Source organism: Malaclemys terrapin, chromosome 2, assembly GCF_027887155.1.
Source record: "Malaclemys terrapin pileata isolate rMalTer1 chromosome 2, rMalTer1.hap1, whole genome shotgun sequence".
NCBI classification, from domain to species: Eukaryota; Metazoa; Chordata; order Testudines; family Emydidae; genus Malaclemys; species Malaclemys terrapin.
In genome coordinates this window covers 61,041,554-61,059,734 of record NC_071506.1, presented here as the reverse complement: position 1 = coordinate 61,059,734, position 18,181 = coordinate 61,041,554, and the positions used below count along the sequence as shown (strand labels likewise).

The 18,181-nt window shown below is 46.7% G+C and overlaps 1 long non-coding RNA gene and 1 other non-coding gene across 3 annotated transcripts; both read left to right on the top strand.

The window, feature by feature from the left end:
* The first annotated feature begins 959 nt into the window (after positions 1–959).
* On the top strand, positions 960–18,161 carry LOC128831917 (uncharacterized). 2 transcript variants are annotated; one of them, XR_008443865.1, is made up of 3 exons: positions 960–1,048; positions 3,482–3,635; positions 17,324–18,161. It is a non-coding gene; the product is annotated as an uncharacterized LOC128831917 (long non-coding RNA). The 2 variants fall into 2 exon arrangements; XR_008443866.1 differs by lacking the exon at positions 960–1,048 and adding an exon at positions 1,250–2,739.
* Positions 987–1,076, top strand: TRNAY-GUA (transfer RNA tyrosine (anticodon GUA)). Its single transcript is given in 2 exon segments — positions 987–1,023; positions 1,041–1,076. It is a non-coding gene; the product is annotated as a tRNA-Tyr (tRNA).
* Positions 18,162–18,181: the final 20 nt, after the last annotated feature.

Here is an 18,181-nt window from a genome sequence, read left to right as displayed (position 1 = left end):
ACTCCCGGCCCGGCCCCCGGCCCAGCACTGCCGGCCCGGCCCCCGGCTCAGCACCGCCGGCCCCGGCCCCCGGCTCAGCACCGCCGGCCCCGGCCCCGGGCCCAGCACCGCCGGGCCCGACGCAGCCCCCGGCCCAGCACCCCTGGCCCCGCATGTCCCGATTTTCCCGGACATGTTCGGCTTTTTGGGATTTCCCTCCGGACGGGGATTTGAGGCCCAAAAAGCCAGACATGTCTGGGAAAATCCGGACGTATGGTAACCCTAGTTATACCACTACAAAAGCTCTGTGTAGGCCAGGCCTTACTCCCACCCAGAAATCCATGGCAGCCCAAGGGATACTGCACAGGACAGGAGTAAAGGCTCTTCCTTCAAAGGACCGGACGCAGTGAAAGGCAAGTGCTAAAACAATGGTCCACACGTGAGAATTTGGAGCCATGATTTAAAAAAACCCTATCTTGACAAACACTTGTCAACTCTGTGGGGCAGATGAAAACATGGGCCCTGCAAACCTAACAAGGGGGAGAAAGACAGAGCTGAGCTGTGGAGAAGCAGAGGCAGCGCTGGGGGTAGGGCACGGGGTACTGCCAGGGCTGTCAGACCATACGGCGCAGGAGTCAACAAGCCAACAGCCTTGGGGTAGTGAGGGACAGGGCAGGGATGAGCGGGGAAGGGAGGAGGTGGTGGGGGCAGGGAAAGAGCCGCGAGAGCGGGCAGAGTCTGGGGTCTTTCTCTTCCCCCAGCTTTCCTGCCCCTGGGGAAGCGCGCTCCGGAGCCGCGGGTGCGGGACTCGCTGGGCCACTGGTGCAGTTAGCGAGTCTGAGACCGCGAGTCTGACCAGGCGCCGAGCGGAGCCCATGGCAAGTAGCGGGCCTTGGCCCTGATGTTTCTGCTCCATCTTGCACCGCTCTCTTGTAGTGCGCATGCTCGGAGTTAGAACTCGCTCGTCTGAGACTCTTGTATGTGTCTGGGGAAGCTTTTTCCATGTCCCTTCGATAGCTCAGCTGGTAGAGCGGAGGACTGTAGAGGAACGGGCTGCGGGAATCCTTAGGTCGCTGGTTCGATTCCGGCTCGAAGGAGACTAAGTTTTTATTTTCTCTCTCTTCATATTTTGAATGGTTTTGTTCCCAAGATCCAGTTACTAGAGGAGGGAGGCGCGCGGAAACCGCCCCAGCGCAGGTTGCATCCCTGGCCCGGCCACTGCTTGCTCTGCCACCGAACTGGGAGCCAGGTGCGGGGCCGGGTGGTTCCTGCCTTCCCCCCGGAAGCCTGGTCACGCCTGCCCGCCCAGCCCCGGTCACTGCCCGCGCTCAGGCGGGGGCGGGCTGCCGCGCACAGCGGTGGTGCAGGCCAGGCTAAAGCAGCGTGACCCACCTCCCCCGTGGGGGGTCCCCAGGGGCAGTTATCCACCTCTTGCCTTTCATCTCTAGGGCCCTGAGCCACGTTGTTTTATGGACAGTCCCTGAACAGGCTGCAAAGGAGCAGGCCCTTGGGTGCTTTCAGCCTGTGGGGGTTTTTGTTACTGTGATTAGGTTTGTTACAGAGCAGTAGGCAGCGCTAGAACTGTACATGGAGCATTACCAAAATAGCCAGGCTGTGATTAGTTAGTATGTGACCTAGAAATCTAGCTAAAACTACATCATCTTGCCTGGCTGTATCCAGCACCGTGGTAAAGAATCCCCTTCATAGTCATTTATAATTTGTCTAATATAAATTATACCCCCAAAATCGTCATTTTCTTTCCATCCCCAAATAGGGTAATAATGTGCCAGATGTCACCCAAGTAACAGTAAGTGGCTCTGCTTGATGCTACATAGTTTTTGTACCAGCACATTTATTTTGGCTAGTTTATGGTGTTTACTGAAATAGTTATACTCAGGGCAGCTCCAGGCACCAGTGAAGGAAGCAGGTGCTTGGGGCGGCCAATGGAAAGGGGCAGCACATCCGGGTCTTCGGCGGCGGGTCCCTCAGTCCCTCTCGGAGCGAAGGACCCACTGCCAAATTGCTGCCGAAGAATGAAGCGGCGCAGTTGAGCTGCCGCCAAAGTGCCTCCAATCGCAGCTTTATCTTTTTTTTTCCGCTTCGCTGGTTGGGGTGGCAAAAAAGCTGGAGCCGGCCCTGGTTATACAGTATAATCTCTGCAGCTAGATGTGTAATTTCCAGCTCAAGTAGATATATATGTGCTAGCTTTAATCAAGCTAGCATGCTAAAAATAGCCTGTGTGGTTCACAATATAGGCTAGCCACCAGAGTATGTAGTTAGGGTACCTGGGACGGCCAGCCTGTCTCACTGCCCCCACAGCCACATGCATATATGTGCTCAGGCTGGAAATTACATCTCCAGCTCAAGGGTAGGCATATCCTCATTCCCTGTGGTGGGAGGACTTCCAACCCGATTTTGCTATTCATGGAAGCCCCAAGAGAGAGCAACTCCTAATAGCAGCTGGGAGGGAAATCACCCACAAAATACATCTGGTTTGGTTCTCAAGGATTCAGCAGTTCTTAAAATTATTTGCATATGTTCAGAGAATATTTCATCTTGCAACATTCTGCAGGAGCCTGTGCCAAACCTGGTCAAATATAAGGAGATCTTATGGGTTAAGCATTAGCATAACACTCAGAAAATCTATGTTCAGTTCTGCCTCAGAATTCTTTTATGACCATGGGAAAGACATTAAACTTCTTATCCTACCATATATGTATACACTGCAATGAGGAGCCTACTAGATCAAAGCTACCTCAGGTATGTCTACATGTGCTTCAATCACACCTCCCAGTTGCTGTATAGACATAAAGCTGTGGGGATAAATTCATGAATGCCATTGATGCTCAGATCAAACATTAGGAGTAGGGAAATGATTTTACCTCTGTCTATGACATTAGTGAGACCAGTACTAGAATATTGCACACAGTTCATGGGTCCACATTTGAAAAATCAGAGAAGGTGCAAAAAGATATATAAAAATAATTTGAGGACTAGGGAAAATGCTGTATAAAGACTTAAAGACCACAAACTGTTTAGCTTATCAAAAAAAAAAAAATAGAGAGGGGACTTGATTACAGACTTTAAATATCTTTACAGGGAGAACATTCCAGGTACAAAAGGCCTCTTTAATCTAGCTCAGAAAGGGATACCAAGAACAAAAGGCTGGAAGCTGAAGCCAGACAAACTCAATTGAGAAATAAGACACAATTTTTTAAATAGGTTAATTAACCATTGAAAAAAACATACAAGAAAAGTGCTAGATTCTTCATCTCTCAATATCTTCAAATCAAGACTGGATAGCTTTCTAGAATGTATGCTTTAGAAAAACACAATTTACTGGTCTTACTGGGATAACTGGATGAACTTAAAAAGCCTGTGATATATAAGGAAGTCAGACTAGTTGATCTATCCCTTCTGGCCATACTATCTGTTAACTGTTGTATGCCAGTTTTTATTTGTTTTCCTGGGAAAGGTAATTTATGCTTTTCTCCTTCTTTAGCTGAAGTCCAAGATATTTTTTTGACTGCAAAACAGAGCAGTATGTGGTAGGATGCAGTGGACCTGTAGCATCTTTGAAGAAAAAAAGTGCAAACTATATTCTGCTATGTACACTGTACTTGCTGAGTGGAGGTCCTTTCCAAGGTGTTGTGTAAGTAAGTATGAAGGTAATTTGTTATACACTATAAAGATGAAATCTCTGGACGAGGTTTGTGGAGTTATGACAGGGTAGGGTGGAATTGGCTCAAGTGACCAAAGGCTTCCTTATTATATAAATAATAACAGGATTGGTGCCTGCATTCTCTAAGATGTAGGGTTTTTTTTTTCTTCTCTCTTTTTTTCTTCTACCTTCTATCTCTTCGGTTGCTGGTTTGACTGCAGCTTGAAGGAAATTTTTGCCTTCGCTGCACACTCTTCTTTCGAGCTTGGATTGTGGCCATTACCATATTTTATTCATTTCATGGGCCACTGGCAATTGGAAATGTACTTGAGTTAAAACACAACTTGCAACTACTTTCATCTGCCACACCTGCTTCTGAGTACCTTGGACACCTTTTATAGGCAGAGTTCCTTTTTCTTTGCCCTCCCGCACCCACAGTGCAAGCAGTATCGATTTTAAGGCTTAGAAGTTCCATTCATTATCGCCCTCATCTTGGGGCAACTTTGATACAAAATAGACTGGCCATACTAATTACTGTAGCATGGCTATACTTCATGGAGTCTCTGGCTTCTCTCCACTGTTGGCTTAGATAAAAGCTGTTTGCTTTTGTTTTTCTCCCACTTGTTTTTGTTGTTGTTGTTTTTTTTTTTCTGAGTGGTAGGGTAGAGGTGCAGGGGAGTTAGGTTTTGCTGCCTGGGAAGAAGCAGAATGGGGGGTGAGCAAAAAGCCTGCTGCTCTGTGCTGTTATTGTAAAAATTGTAGCAAAGTGTTTGTTTTTGAGAGTGTTTCAAACATTAGATTCCATTTTGTCTACCTTTCATCCGTGAGCTCTATTAATCAAGTACTGGCAGGAAGCAATTCCATTTCCCTGAGTCTTGGGTTTTTGTCCATCACATTGGTAGTGTACGTATTTATTTTTACCACTGTCATTGCTCAATGTACGTAAAACCTTTCTGGTTGAGAATGGTTACAAGCCCCAGCTCAAGGATTTTCTTGTAATGAGTTACTGGACTATCCCATAGATAATCTGAAGAGTTGCTGCCCTTGCCCTATGCAATGAATACACAGACAGGCAGGCAGCTTGTCCAATTTACTTTGGAATTTTTTCTCTTCTTCTCATTAAACTGAGGTACTAGGTATAGTTAAGGCTAAGACCAGCTTTCTGTTTAAAGGGCAGCTCTGCTAAGTGCTCTATAATTGACATGCTTACTTGGTTTGCCTTGACATTTGGTGTGTTTCAGGGGGTGCTATGCTCTGTTAATGATCCAAATTTGGTGCCCTTTGACTAAGGAGTTCTTGATATACAAGAATTTAGGAAGCAAATAGAGACATAATTGTAGCTATAGGCAATAGCATACACATTGGGCAGTTAGTTACTTGCTGCTGCTGACCTTAAAAGCAGGCCTGCTGGCTTCCTTCAGCCAATCAGGCAGGCTGATTAATCAGGTGGTCCTACCACAACCCAGCTGAGCTAATTAATCCACCTGGAAAGGTTGACCTGGCTAGTTTTAAGGCTCAGCAGAAAGAACTTGCTGCTGTGGTGATCTTGACAAGGCAACCTTATTTTACTCACACAGGTAGAGCTTAAACCAGGACTCAGACCACACCAGAGTCTCCAATGCTTGGGGGTTACCCAACAGAATGCATGGCACTCGCTAGTCCATGAGGGAAGATCAATTAAAGTATAATTTTAAAAAGATGTTCTTTCTCCAGTTAGGTTTGTTATGAGCCTCATGTGCTTATTCACATACCTAATAGATATCACTGATCATAACTATCAGAAGCTAACTATCTGGAAAACTATTTCTTCATCACAGGACCTGGCAATGTGTGCGTTTCAATGGTTTGCTCTCTCTTTGTCCATTTTTCCTCAGCGTCATAGAGCTCAATTGATGGAGTAGTGTGAGGGAGTGGTTCCATTTCTTTCCGTTTGGGGCTTTTGTCCATCCCATTTGTAGAGCTGGGATTTCTTTGGGCAACCGTGATTGCACATAGTGTGTAAAAGGCTTCTGGCGGAGAATTGCTACAAGCCCGATCTGGCGGAATTTCTGGCTGTCCGTAGATAATCTGAAGTTTTGCTGTCCTCGAGCTGTGCGCTGATTACGCGGGCAGAGAGGCAACTGGTCCCTTTTCCTTTGCAGTTTTTGCTCTTCTTGTTGTCATGAACAGAGGTGTTAGGTATGGGTGCGTGTGCAAGGCAGAGGCGTTTGTATGTTTCTCTGATGGTCTCTGGAAAGGTGTATTTTTTTTAAAGTTAAGGAACCGGGAACAGCGTAGTTTGCTCTGTCACCTTTCCTTGTTGAGTTGAGGTACTTTCGTATTCTTAGTTCCTTTGGTTTGGGGTGTTTGTCGTCCTCCTGGTATGTGCTCTGAGCTGTAATCTCTGCTTAGAATAGGAGTCCATTTCTATGTCTCATCTTCACGGTGAAAACAACAAAGAGTCTGGTGGCACCTTAAAGACTAACAGATTTATTTGGGCATAAGCTTTCGTGAGTAAAAACCTCACTTCTTCGGATGCAGTGAGGTTTTTACTCACGAAAGCTTATGCCCAAATAAATCTGTTAGTCTTTAAGGTGCCACCAGACTCTTTGTTGTTTTTGTAGATACAGACTAACACGGCTACCCCCTGATACTTCACGGTGAAGAGAGCATAAGAACAACAAGAGTCTTTAATCTTTTGTTGACAGGTTCTCTATGAAAATGTATTGAATTTCCAGTTATAGGAGGGAAACTGAGTCTAGACAGAAATAATGGGTCTCCTATTGGGAGGGTGTAACAATTTCGGTAGAAGAGCATCTCTTCACACTAATTAATGTTCCGCTTCTCTATGATTATTCATACAGTGACAGAGGCTCACAGTACAACCACACACATCAGGTTGTAATTTGGAATACAGATATTAGAATTAAGATTAATGCATGGAGCAAATCACAAGCATTCAATAGAGTGTAAACTCTGTACACTTGCTCATAATTCTAATACCTGTTTTATCAATATTAACTTACAAGTCAGACAGACAGCTTCCAGCTATGCATCATTGAGTGTTCAGTGTAAACTTTGTGACCTTAGTTTGAGCTGGCACCTGGCTTCCCGGTTTCACAAAAGCTAGCATCAGAGTCAATTAAGTGATGATTAAGAATGATCATAAGAACACTGCATTGCGATGTTAATCTGATTTCATTTTGTTGTGTGGGCAAGGAGCCATATCTAGAGCTAATTTCTGTGGACTGGATCATTCCTTCTGTATCTGTGAGTGGAGGCGACTAAGGCCATGTCTATACGTACAGTGCTGAAGTGGCACCACTGTGTTGGTACGGTTAGGGTATGTCTACACTGTCAGAGTTAGAGCACTAACAGTTACAGAGCCGTTCAGAGAATGCTGAAGGGAAACCACTGTCGTGTGTTCACACTATCAGTTGCCTGTGCAATAGCGTGTTCACACTTGCGGCACTTGAATCAGTATTCGGAGCAGTGCACTCTGGGCAGCTTCCCACAGAGCATCTCTTCCTCTTTTGCCACTAAGAGTTCTGGGAAGGCGGAGGGGGTCACGGGGCATCCTGGGTCCTGTCCCAATGCCCTGCGATGCATTGCTTTGCAACCCAGCAGTCCCTGTGCTTTCGTCCGCATTTAGCACCATATTTCAATGGTTTGTGTACTCCGCGTTCTGCCTCTTCGGTCTGCAGAAATGGATCCCGCACTGTTGACCAGTATGCTGCTTACTCTGACTAACACGTCACAAGTGGCAGTGGAGTTATTCCTTAAACTACAAAGGCAAGAGGAGTGTGACATTGATCTCACCACGCGTAGTAGCTACGACACAAGATTGCTTGTGGCATTCACAGAGGTGCTGACCACAGTGAAACACTGCTTTTAGGCTGGGGAAACCAGCACTGAGTGGTGGGATCACATCATCATGCACGTCTGGGATGAACAGTGGCTGCAGAACTTTCAGATGAGGAAAACCACATTCATGGGACTATGTGATGAGCTCGCTCCAGCCCTGCGGCACAAGGACATGAGAATGAGAGCTGCCCTGCTGTTGGAGAGGCACGTGGCGATTACACTGTGGAAGCTGGCTACTCCAGACTGTTACCGATCAGTCACTAACCAGTTTGGAGTGGGAAAGTCGACCGTTGGACTCGTGTTGACGGAAGTGTGCAGGGCCATTAATCGCATACTGCTCCAAAAGACCGTGACTCTGGGCAACGTTTGTGACACTGTGGATGGCTTTGCACAAATGGGCTTCCCTAACTGTGGAGGGGTGATAGACGGCACGCATATTCCAATTCTGGCACCAGATCACCTAACCACTGAGTACGTTAATCGGAAGGGGTATTTCTCTATGGTTCTCCAGGAGCTTGTGGATCACTGTGGGCATTTCATGGACATTAACGCTGGCTGGTCTGGAAAGGTGCCTGACGCACTCATCTTTCAGAACACAGGCCTGTTCAGGGAGCTGCAAGCAGGGACTTTCTTCCCAGACCAGAAGCTCATTGAAGGGGAAGTCAAAATGCCCATTGTGATCCTGGGAGACCCTGCCTACCCCTTAATTCCGTGGCTTATGAAGCCATACACGGGGCACCTTGACAGCAGCAAGAAACGGTTCAACAAGAGGCTGAGCAAGTGCAGAATAACTGTTGAGTGTGCTTTTGGCCATTTAAATGCCCTCTGGTGCTGCCTATGTGGGAGGCTGGACCTGGCCGATAACAATATTCCTATGCTTATAGCCATGTGCTGTACACTCCATAATATTTGTGAAGGGAAGGGTGAAAACTTCACTCAGGGCTGGACCGCTGAGGCTCAGTACCTGGAGGCTGAATTTGACCAGCCAGAGACCAGGGCTATTAGAGGGGTGCAGCGCAGGGCTAAAAGGATCAGGGATGCCTTGAGGCAGCAATTTGAAGCTGAAAGCCACTAATAATTGTTGCAATGCTCGGGAGTGCAGTGCTTGTAATGCTGGAAGGTGATTGTGATTGGTACAGACGATGCAACATGAAGGTTTAAAATAATTGTCTGTTGCTTTGCAGGGCTCTGTTTGCTTTCAATTAATGGAATAAAGATTGCTTTCAAACCAACACAATTCTTTTATTAAAAAACAACCAGTGGAGAGAGACAAACAAAAAAACACATCAGCACTGAGTGGGATGGGGGAAGGGAGGGTCCTCGGAGGAGGTGGGGTCCCAGGATGGTTAAAGATTTGTGTATGTCCAGGTATCATATGCTACCTTGTCCTCTGGAGTACAGTGCAGCGGGTACTGTACTTCAGCAGGGCTAAACTGCAGAGGGATGGGTGCTGAGTGCAGTGGGTACTGGGAGTCTGCAGTGCTGGACTGTGGCAGGGGAGGAGTGGAATGCCGCAAGTACAGACTGGAGCCAGGAGGTTGATAAGAGTGTGTTGGCGGTATCTGGGGGGTGCATGGTGTAACGATGCTCGTTCTGGTGGGACCCAACTGAGAGTGCCAATTTAGGACAAATTGCTCAAACAGGGGAGTTACAGCCCAAGCCTGGGGTTGTTCCACCTCTAAGGCAAACCAGACCAGCCAGACAAAGAGGACTTTGGTCTCACTCCACTGGCTAACCACAAGTCACACAAGCAATTCCCTTAGACACTCCAGTTTCCCAGTATCACCACCACTACCACTCGTAATGGGGACAAATGGTTATGAAAACCAATACCCCAGTAAAAGAAAAAGGTTCTCCTGATCCCAAAGGATCAAGCCCCAGATCCAGGTCAATATACAAATTAGATCTTACCCACAAATCACGCTGTTGCCAATCCTTTAGAATCTAAAATCTAAAGGTTTATTCATAAAAGGAAAAAGATACAGATGAGAGCTATCAATTACATACAGTAATGGCAAAGTTCTTGGTTCAGGCTTGTAGCAGTGATAGAATAAACTGCAGGTTTAAAATCAAGTCTCTGGAGTACATCCACAGCTGGGATGGGTCATTCAGTCCATTGTTCAGAGCATCAGTTTGTAGCAAAATCCCTCCAGAAGTAAGAAGCAAGATTGAAGACAAGATGGAGGAGAGGTCTTTTATAGTCTTTTCCAGGTGTAAGAACACCTCTTTGTCCTTACTGTGGAAAATTACAGCAAAATGGAGTCTGGAGTCACATGGGCCAGTCCCTGCATACTTTGCTGAGTTGCAAGGCGTATTTGCCTTCTCTCAATGGGTCAGTTGTATAGCTGATGGTTCTTAATGGGCCAACAAGCAGGCTAGGCAGAGCTAACACCAACTTGTCTGGGATGTTTCCCAGAAGCATAGCATAAGTTTGAAATACAGACAGTATAGAGCCAATATTCATAACTTCGACTACAAAATTGATACACACATATAGACAGCATAATCATAACCAGTAAACCATAACCTTGTCTTAGACACCTCATTTGACCCCCTTTATGCAAGATTTGGTGCCACTACAGGACCTTGGTTGCAACAATGATCTATATGGTTCCAGATTATATCAATAACGTCACACATGGGAAAGAGTTTTGTGACAGCGGCTGCAGGGGAGGGCGGACGCGGAGCTGCTCAGTTTGCAGTGCTAGTAGCGCCTGGAACATGTCCACTTGGTGCTCTATAATGTTTTAAAAAGGGAAGAAAGAGAACCTGGGGAACTACAGACTGGTCAGCCTCACTTCAGTCCCTGGCAAAATCATGGAGCCGGTCCTCAAAGAATCCATTTTGAAGCACTTGGAGGAGAGCAAGGTGATCGGGAACAGTCAACATGGATTCACCAAGGGCAAGTCATGCCTGACCAACCTGATTGCCTTCTATGATGAGATAACTGGCTCTGTGGATATGGGAAAAGTGATAGATGTGATATATCTTGACTTTAGAACATAAGAACATAAAAACATAAGAAAGGCCATACTGGGTCAGACCAAAGGTCCATCTAGCCCAGTATCCTGTCTACCGACAGTGGCCAATACCAGGTGCCCCAGGGGGAGTGAACCTAACAGGCAATGATCAAGTGATTTAGCAAAGCTTTTGATACGGTCTCCCACAGTATTCTTGCCATCAAGTTAAAGAAGTATGGATTGGATGAATGGACTATAAGGTGGATAGAAAGCTGGTTAGATTGTCAGGCTCAACAGGTAGTGATATCTAGTTGGCAGCCGGTATCAAGCGGAGTTTTGTTCAACATCTTTATTAATGATCTGGATGATGGGATAAATTGCACCCTCACCAAGTTCACAGATGACACTAAGCTGGGGGGAGAGGTAGATACGCTGGAGGGTAGGGATAGGGTCCAGAGTGACCTAGACAAATTGGAGGATTGGGCCAAAAGAAATCTGATGAGGTTCAACAAGGACAAGTGCAGAGACCTGCACTTCGGAAGGAAGAATCCCATGCACCGCTACAGGCTGGGGACCAACTTCCTAAGCAGCAGTTCTGCAGAAAAGGACCTGGGGATTACAGTGGACAAGAAGCTGGATATGAGTCAGCAGTGTGCCCTTCTTGCCAAGAAGGCCAACTGCATATTGGGCTGTATTAGTAGGAGCATTGCCAGCAGATTGAAGGAAGTGATTATTCCCCTCTATTCGGCACTGGTGAGGCCACAACTGAAGTATTGCGTACAGTTTTGGTCCTTCCGACTACAGAAGGGACGTGGACAAATTGGAGAGAGTCCAGCAGAGGGCAACAAAAATGATTAGGGGGCTGAGGCACTTGATTTATGAGGAGAGGCTGAGGGAACTGGGTTATTTAATCTGCAGAGGAGAAGAGTGAGGGGGATTTGATAGCAGCCTTCAACTATCTGAAGGGGGGTTCCAAAGAGGATGGAGCTAGTCTGTTCTCAGTGGTGGCAGATGACAGAACAAGAAGCAATGGTCTCAAGTTGCAGTGGGGGAGGTCTAGGTTGGATATTAGGAAACACTATTTCACTAGGAGGGTGGTGAAGCACTGGAATAGGTTACCTAGGGAGGTGGTGGAATCTCCATCCTTAGAGGTTTTTAAGGCCCGGCTTGACAAAGCCCTGGCTGGGATGATTTAGTTGGTGTTGGTCCTGCTTTGTGCAGGGGATTGGACTAGATGACCTCCTGAGGTCTCTTCCAACCCTAATATTCTATGATTCTAAGATCCGCTCCGTGGCTTCGTTCTAGCATGCCGCGTTCTCCTTTTTCAGTCCTTCTTCTTGCTATCCTGCCACTCCTTCAATTCTTGTTTTTTGGCCGCAGAGTGCATCATGACCTTACACAGAAAGTCCTCCTTAGTTCTTCGTAGCCACTTTCTAATTCTGCTCAGCCGTTCAACCAGCAATAACAAAGAGGGAGGCTAGGCTCACAGGGTCATATCTGTGAAGCCAAAATGCAACATTTTACAGAAGCAATATTGTTTGCAACACAGAGACTACTGATTCAGTGATTTAAAACACAGCCACTAGTCACATACTTATCACTAACTGGTTGACCCAGACAAGCACACATGAGCCACAAGATCCCCAAAATGGGGAGTAGCTGCAGGGGCAGTGTTCCAGGACCATGCTGTACACTGAGAACGTGGCTCTGGGGGAGAGCCAGCACTATGGGGGGGGGGGAGAGCTTATAAGCATTCTGGTCCCCACATTTTCCACAGGCTGTGTTCATTATGGAAGATGTCTCGCTGATGAGGGTGAGCAGGGAATCAAGGGAGGGTCTTCTCCAAGACTGCGGCTTCCGCCCTGGCCCTTATGCAGCTCACCTGTGTGCAGCAATGGACCTCCTCCCCCCAGTGACGGCACAGTGACGCGGGAAAGTTACGCTTAATGGGGCAAGAAACAAAGCAGCTCTGCCAAAGAACCTGCGGCAGTGGATTGCCCAGTATCTCCATGAGAGTTTCTTGGAGATCTCTGAGGCAGATTCCTTTGAAGTGAGGGAGTTAATCAACACCCTGTTCCGCCGCTCACAATAGGCACGTTGTGGTACGTGTATCATGCAGACACAAGCCTGCTTTCTGCAACCCTCCTGCCACCAACAACTCACTTCAGCGATTCCTAAAATCAAAGCCACTTACCAGGGGCCTCCTCTCCTGTTTGCGCTTCGCCAAGATCCGACTGCTGTGACTGGCTAGCCTCCTCCGGGGTAGAGAAGAGCTCCTGGCTGCATGCATCTCTGTCCTCCGAGTCGTCCTCTGCCTCTGGATCCCTCTCCCCCCTCACATCCTCAGCCAAGATTTCCTCCTCCTGGCTCGGTCCACTCTCGACTGGAACGCAAGCCATCGAAGTATCCACAGTGGCCTTCGCAGTGGAGGTGGGGTCACCACTGAGTATCGCATCCAGCTCTTCGTAGAACCGGCAGCTCGTGGGCTCAGCACTGGAGCATCGGTTTGCCTCCCACAGCTTGTGGTGGTGTTCCGCAGCTCCTTCACTTTGACCCTGCACTACAATGTGTTCCGGTCATGGCCCCTTTCTGTCATGCATCATGAAATCTGTCCATAGGTATCATAATTCCTATGGCTGGAGCACAGCTGGAACTGGAACTTGAGCTTCCTCTCCTCAAATGCTGATGAGGTCCAGCAGCTCGGCATTGCTCCAAGCAGGGGATCGCCTGGTGTGTGGAGCAGGCATGGTCACCTGGAAAGATGAGCTGAGACCACTGCATGTGTCACCGAGCAAACAGGAAGAGGACTTTCAAAATTCCCCAGGAATTGTGAGTTGGGATGACGGTTGGTCACCTGAGGGCAGGGCAGTAGAGTTCAAACCGATGACCAGAGAGACAAGAAGAGGCATTGTGGGACACCTCCCAGAGGCCAATCACAGCACTGTAACTGACCATGGTGTCTACACTGGCAGCACACTGCTCTGCCTCTGGCTCAGAAAGCTGTATGCCTCTCGTCAGGGTGGTTTTTTTACAGTGCTGCAACTGTTCAGTTTCTGCTCTCTAAGTGGCTTGGTAGTGTGTACACCTCGGGAGTTACAACGTGGAAAGCTGTTTTACTGTGCAGAAACTTGCCAGTGTAGACAAGGCCTTAGTGAAGACGCTTCATGCTGACAGGAGAGAGCTTGCCCATCAGAATAAAAAACCCACCTCGGTGAGTGGCTGAAGCTATGTTGGTGAGAGAAACTCTCCTACCAACACAGTTCTGTGCTTACAAGCCCTTATGTCAATGTAACTTATGTTTCTCGTGGGGGTGGAATATTCACACCCCTGAACAATGTAAGTTTTGCAACATAGGCTGTAGTGTAGACATAGTCTTAGATCCAGTTGATCCCCAGTTCATGGGCATAGAAGTGGTGGAGTATCACTTCCAGACATCATCCCTACTTGCTGGGGCCCCTGTGGGGCTTCTCGGCTGCAGCCCCATGGCACTGGCACTGCATTTATTCAGAGCAGTTGAGAATGTTGCTACTAGCTAAGGAGTAAAAGAATGTAAAACAGCCATTTAATGATGATAAATGATGGGGACATTGTATAAAGAAAGACTTAGGCTTTGTCTTCACTGACTCAAAGATGTTTCTTTTTTTATATAGAGAGAACTAATGCGTGGTAGTTATCTTGCTGTAAAATCCTAAGTGGAGACACGGTGTTTATAGTGTTTACTGTGAGGTAGGTAGGTCAGATCAGTGCTATACCCGTACCTGGGACTGGCCTGGCCTAGTTTATCTCATGGAATGCCTTCTTTACACTGTGTTTTTGCAGCAGGATAGCTAATGGATGTTAATTATCCTGTGCTAAAAACACACCTTTTTTGTCAGTGAAGATGCAGCCTTAGAGGCAGTTGCTTCTGCCGTAGATGGTAATAGGGCAGAATTTACAGGGGAGACATTGAGGAATGTTGTGTAATGTAAGTTCAAGATAGGAAACTATAAAATAAGAGAATTCTCTGAACTTGAAACCCATGATACCACACAACCTCACCCTACTCCATCAAATCCCTTTAAGCTCATTGCGTTCTGTTAGTCTTCCATGGGTGACTTCCTCCCCAGCTTCCACTCCACAGGCCTCAAATTTTAATATATTACAAATATAGAGGCTCTTACAGCTATTTCAGTGATATCAAGAATATCTTATTCCACTGCAACAAGTCGCTTCTTCGATAATTCCTGCTTGGGTTCAACAACACACATGACATTCCTTGGGTACAAGACTCTCCTCTAAAATAAAATCTATTTATTTAGTGCTTTAGCATGTAAACCCCCAGTTGGGACTGAGGTTTGGTAAAGCTAGGCTCTGCACAAACACATGGAAAGACATGGTCCATTGCTTGAAGACGAGGTAGGACAGGGGTAACAATATTAAGATCATGTGGTTACACTGGCTAGTTATATGCCCAGCTAGATGGCTTTGAATCATATGATTCTTTTTCCTTAATAAACTAACTTAAATCAGCCCTCCAAGATGACTGCTCCGTGTAGCCATCACTGCTAGACCAATTTCTTGTAGGTGTCACAGCAGAAATGGGTCTTCAGGAGGATTTGGAGGGGTTGAGGGACTGGTTTTCTGGATTAAATTGGGGTGAATATTTTATGCACAACAGCTGGTATGGAATGAAGCCTGGAGATGTTTAAAGGTGAAACACACAAATAGGTTTTCAAGAGTGGTATCATTGGTGGACTGGGGTAGGGGATGGGGAGTAGATCCTGTGTGTTGATGGGCTGGATAGTTAGAGGAATGGGTCTTCTTTGGTTTTTGAGGAGGGCAGTTCTATCCTGACTGCTGGTGGTCTTCCCTAGCTGGTGTCAGGGACTGGGTTTCCTCTGGGTGTTGGTGGGAGTCAGGGAGAGGTAGTGAGGCTCCAGGCTCCCTCTCAGTAGAGGTTCTTCAGAATCTAGGTGGAGCTGGTCCCGTTGGCACTGACAGGGAGAGGGGTGGGTTGCCAGACTGTCACTTAGTGCAGAAGCAGGTTGACTCTGCCTGCTTTGCTGCTGCAGCAGCTAACAGGGAGGGCTTGGTTGTGGGGACGAGGTGGTACATCTTCCATGTGCTCCTTAAGATTCCCTTGCGGCATCTGCTACAACCACTGCAATAGCAGGCACCCATGCAGTGTGAAGGCTGCCAAGTGTGTAGTCCCAGACTTAAAAGGCAGAACATTTTAACAAGCAGAGCTGGGCTTAGTATATGTGGGTGGGCTTGTGAAACAGTTTTTTGCCATCTCCTCTCTGCTACAATGTAACTGACTCCCGCCCACCATTATCAGACCATTGCACACAGGGCCAGCCTGCAGATTTAAAGGAGGGTTCGCTAGATGGTTCTTTGGGACTACATTTCAGATGTAACTGATTTATTTCACCTAAAAATGTGTTTAGGGTGGCATCTGTAGGTTCCCTCAGACTCCTGCTGCAGAAGTAGTAGGCTTACCATACGTCCGGATTTTCCCGGACATGTCTGGCTTTTTGGGCCTCAAATCCCTGTCCAGGAGGAAATCCCAAAAAGCCGGACGTGTCCAGGAAAATAGGGAGAGAGGGAGGAAGGGGCCAGAGGTGCGGAGCCGGGGGTGCTCGGCTGGGGCCAGGGGTGCGGGGCTGGGAGCTAGGCCGGGGCCGGCAGTGCGGAGCTGGGGGCCGGGCCGGGGCCGGTGGTGCTCGGCCGGGGCCGGGGGTGCGGGGCCAGCGGTGCGGGGCTGGGCCGGAGCAGGGGGCAGAGCGTTCAGGGGACTGGGCAGAGTTGGGACGGGGACTTTGGGAAGGGGCGGGGCTGGGGGTGGAATTGGGGCGGGGCCAGGGCCCCGTGGAGTGTCCTCCTTTTTTTAAATTAAATTATGGTAACCCTAAGAAGTAGAGCCCTTACTTCTTGCCACCATAGCTGAGATTCTCCTTACCATCAAAGGCCTATTAACAAGAGGGTCCTGTGAGCCACTTCTGCCTCCTCAGTGAGTTTCTACTAAAATAATTCCACCCCCACTCTCTTCTGCAGCTTATTGGCAGCATAAACGTTTCTACACAGAACACCTTGTCTTCCCTCTCAGTCTTGGCTGCTTAGAGATTATACCCATCTATACTGACATTCCATCAAATTCCAGTTACGCCACTGCATCATAGTCTCCATCATTTAGTAGCCCTTCCAGTTTGGCTTGCTTGTTTCTGTGCAGTTGTGTACAAACATTTTAGTACATCGATACTTGTATTATTTAGCTTTTGTTTCAGAAGATCATCATCTTCTGCTTTACTTCATAGGCTAGAAGAACAGGCCTAGTCATTTGCGTAAAGCAAAAGCTCCCTTTCTCCCCTTTTTCTACTGAGTTTAAAGGAAGTAGAAGGGAGGGATGCAGAAGGGACAAGCTGGTTGAGGGCTGGGGGAGAGGGAATGAGACTTCAAACTTCCATAGACACTAACAGTCATCTCTGACTCTGCCACGGAGGGAAGGGAAAGAGATGCATCTCTTCCCTATTGCCAGAAACTTCCCTTTCCACCATCCTCTGCCTGGTGCCAAAACTCCCTGCTGTCCCCAATTCAGCTGCAAAAACAACTTCCCCCTGACAACTTTTAAGGCCTTGTCTGCACAAGAAAGTTGCACCGGTTTCATTAAAGGTGTGATCTGAAACTGATTTTGTCAAACTGGTGCAACTTTCTTGTGTAGACAAGGTCTCATATATTTATACATTTTGGGTGAAATCCTGGCCCCATTGACTTTACCTTGAAAATCAACAGCAGACTAAAATTAATTGAATTTAACGTGATTCGCTTACTTTGCATACAAAGTGTATTACTTATTTTCATATGTATATCAGCAAAAACCTCCATTTTTTTTTTAATTCACCAGAATCTGCTGCAGAGTTTCCAGACCGCTGCCTTGGTGTTGCATGAAAACTAGATGTCGTGCTATTGAATTTAGGTCCATCTTGTCCCAGAGAACACCACGTTTGTTAATAGCCTATAGCACATGTATAGCACTTTTCCTATTCAAAACACTTCATGAACATTAACTATTGTAAACAATAAGGCCATCTATAAGGTACTTTACTGATCAATTATTCTGTATTCCTCTAATTATTCTTATAGTTAAATAACACTGAAGATAATATGTTAATTGCATGTACAGTATGTAAGCAGACAGTGCAATTCCTTACAGTATGTTTGGGGATTGGGCTTAAATTTGGAGATGGAATATGTATTGTTTGTACAGTTGTGTGATAAATTACTGGCAAATAGAAGCACAGATGGCTTTGCCCTAAGATCAGGCATCACATGCCAGAAATTATCTGGGAAATTGTCATTTTAAAAATAACTCTAGAACAAGTGCCAAGTTTTGAAGGATCCATGTGTCTAATAAACAGATATAAACATCAGCAGTGTCCAAAGCTTAAGTATATTTGGATTATATTATGGATATGGAAAACATGCACAATTATCACCTATCTGCTAGTAAAAATTAAATCTCTTCATGTATCTTTTGTGCTTTTAATCAGGAACTGGAATTCTTTAATTGCTATGGAATGAATGGACCAAATAGTCACTCTAAATTAAGTTCTAGTACCTAAGGAAGTTCAAGCAATTATAAAGTCAGGAGAATTTTTGTATTAGTTGTTTAAAGTTATTACACTTTATTCACAGCTCTTATTGTCTTCCATCAGATTTGTGAGTACTCAGCGCTACTGAAATTCAGGCTTTGAGTTTATTA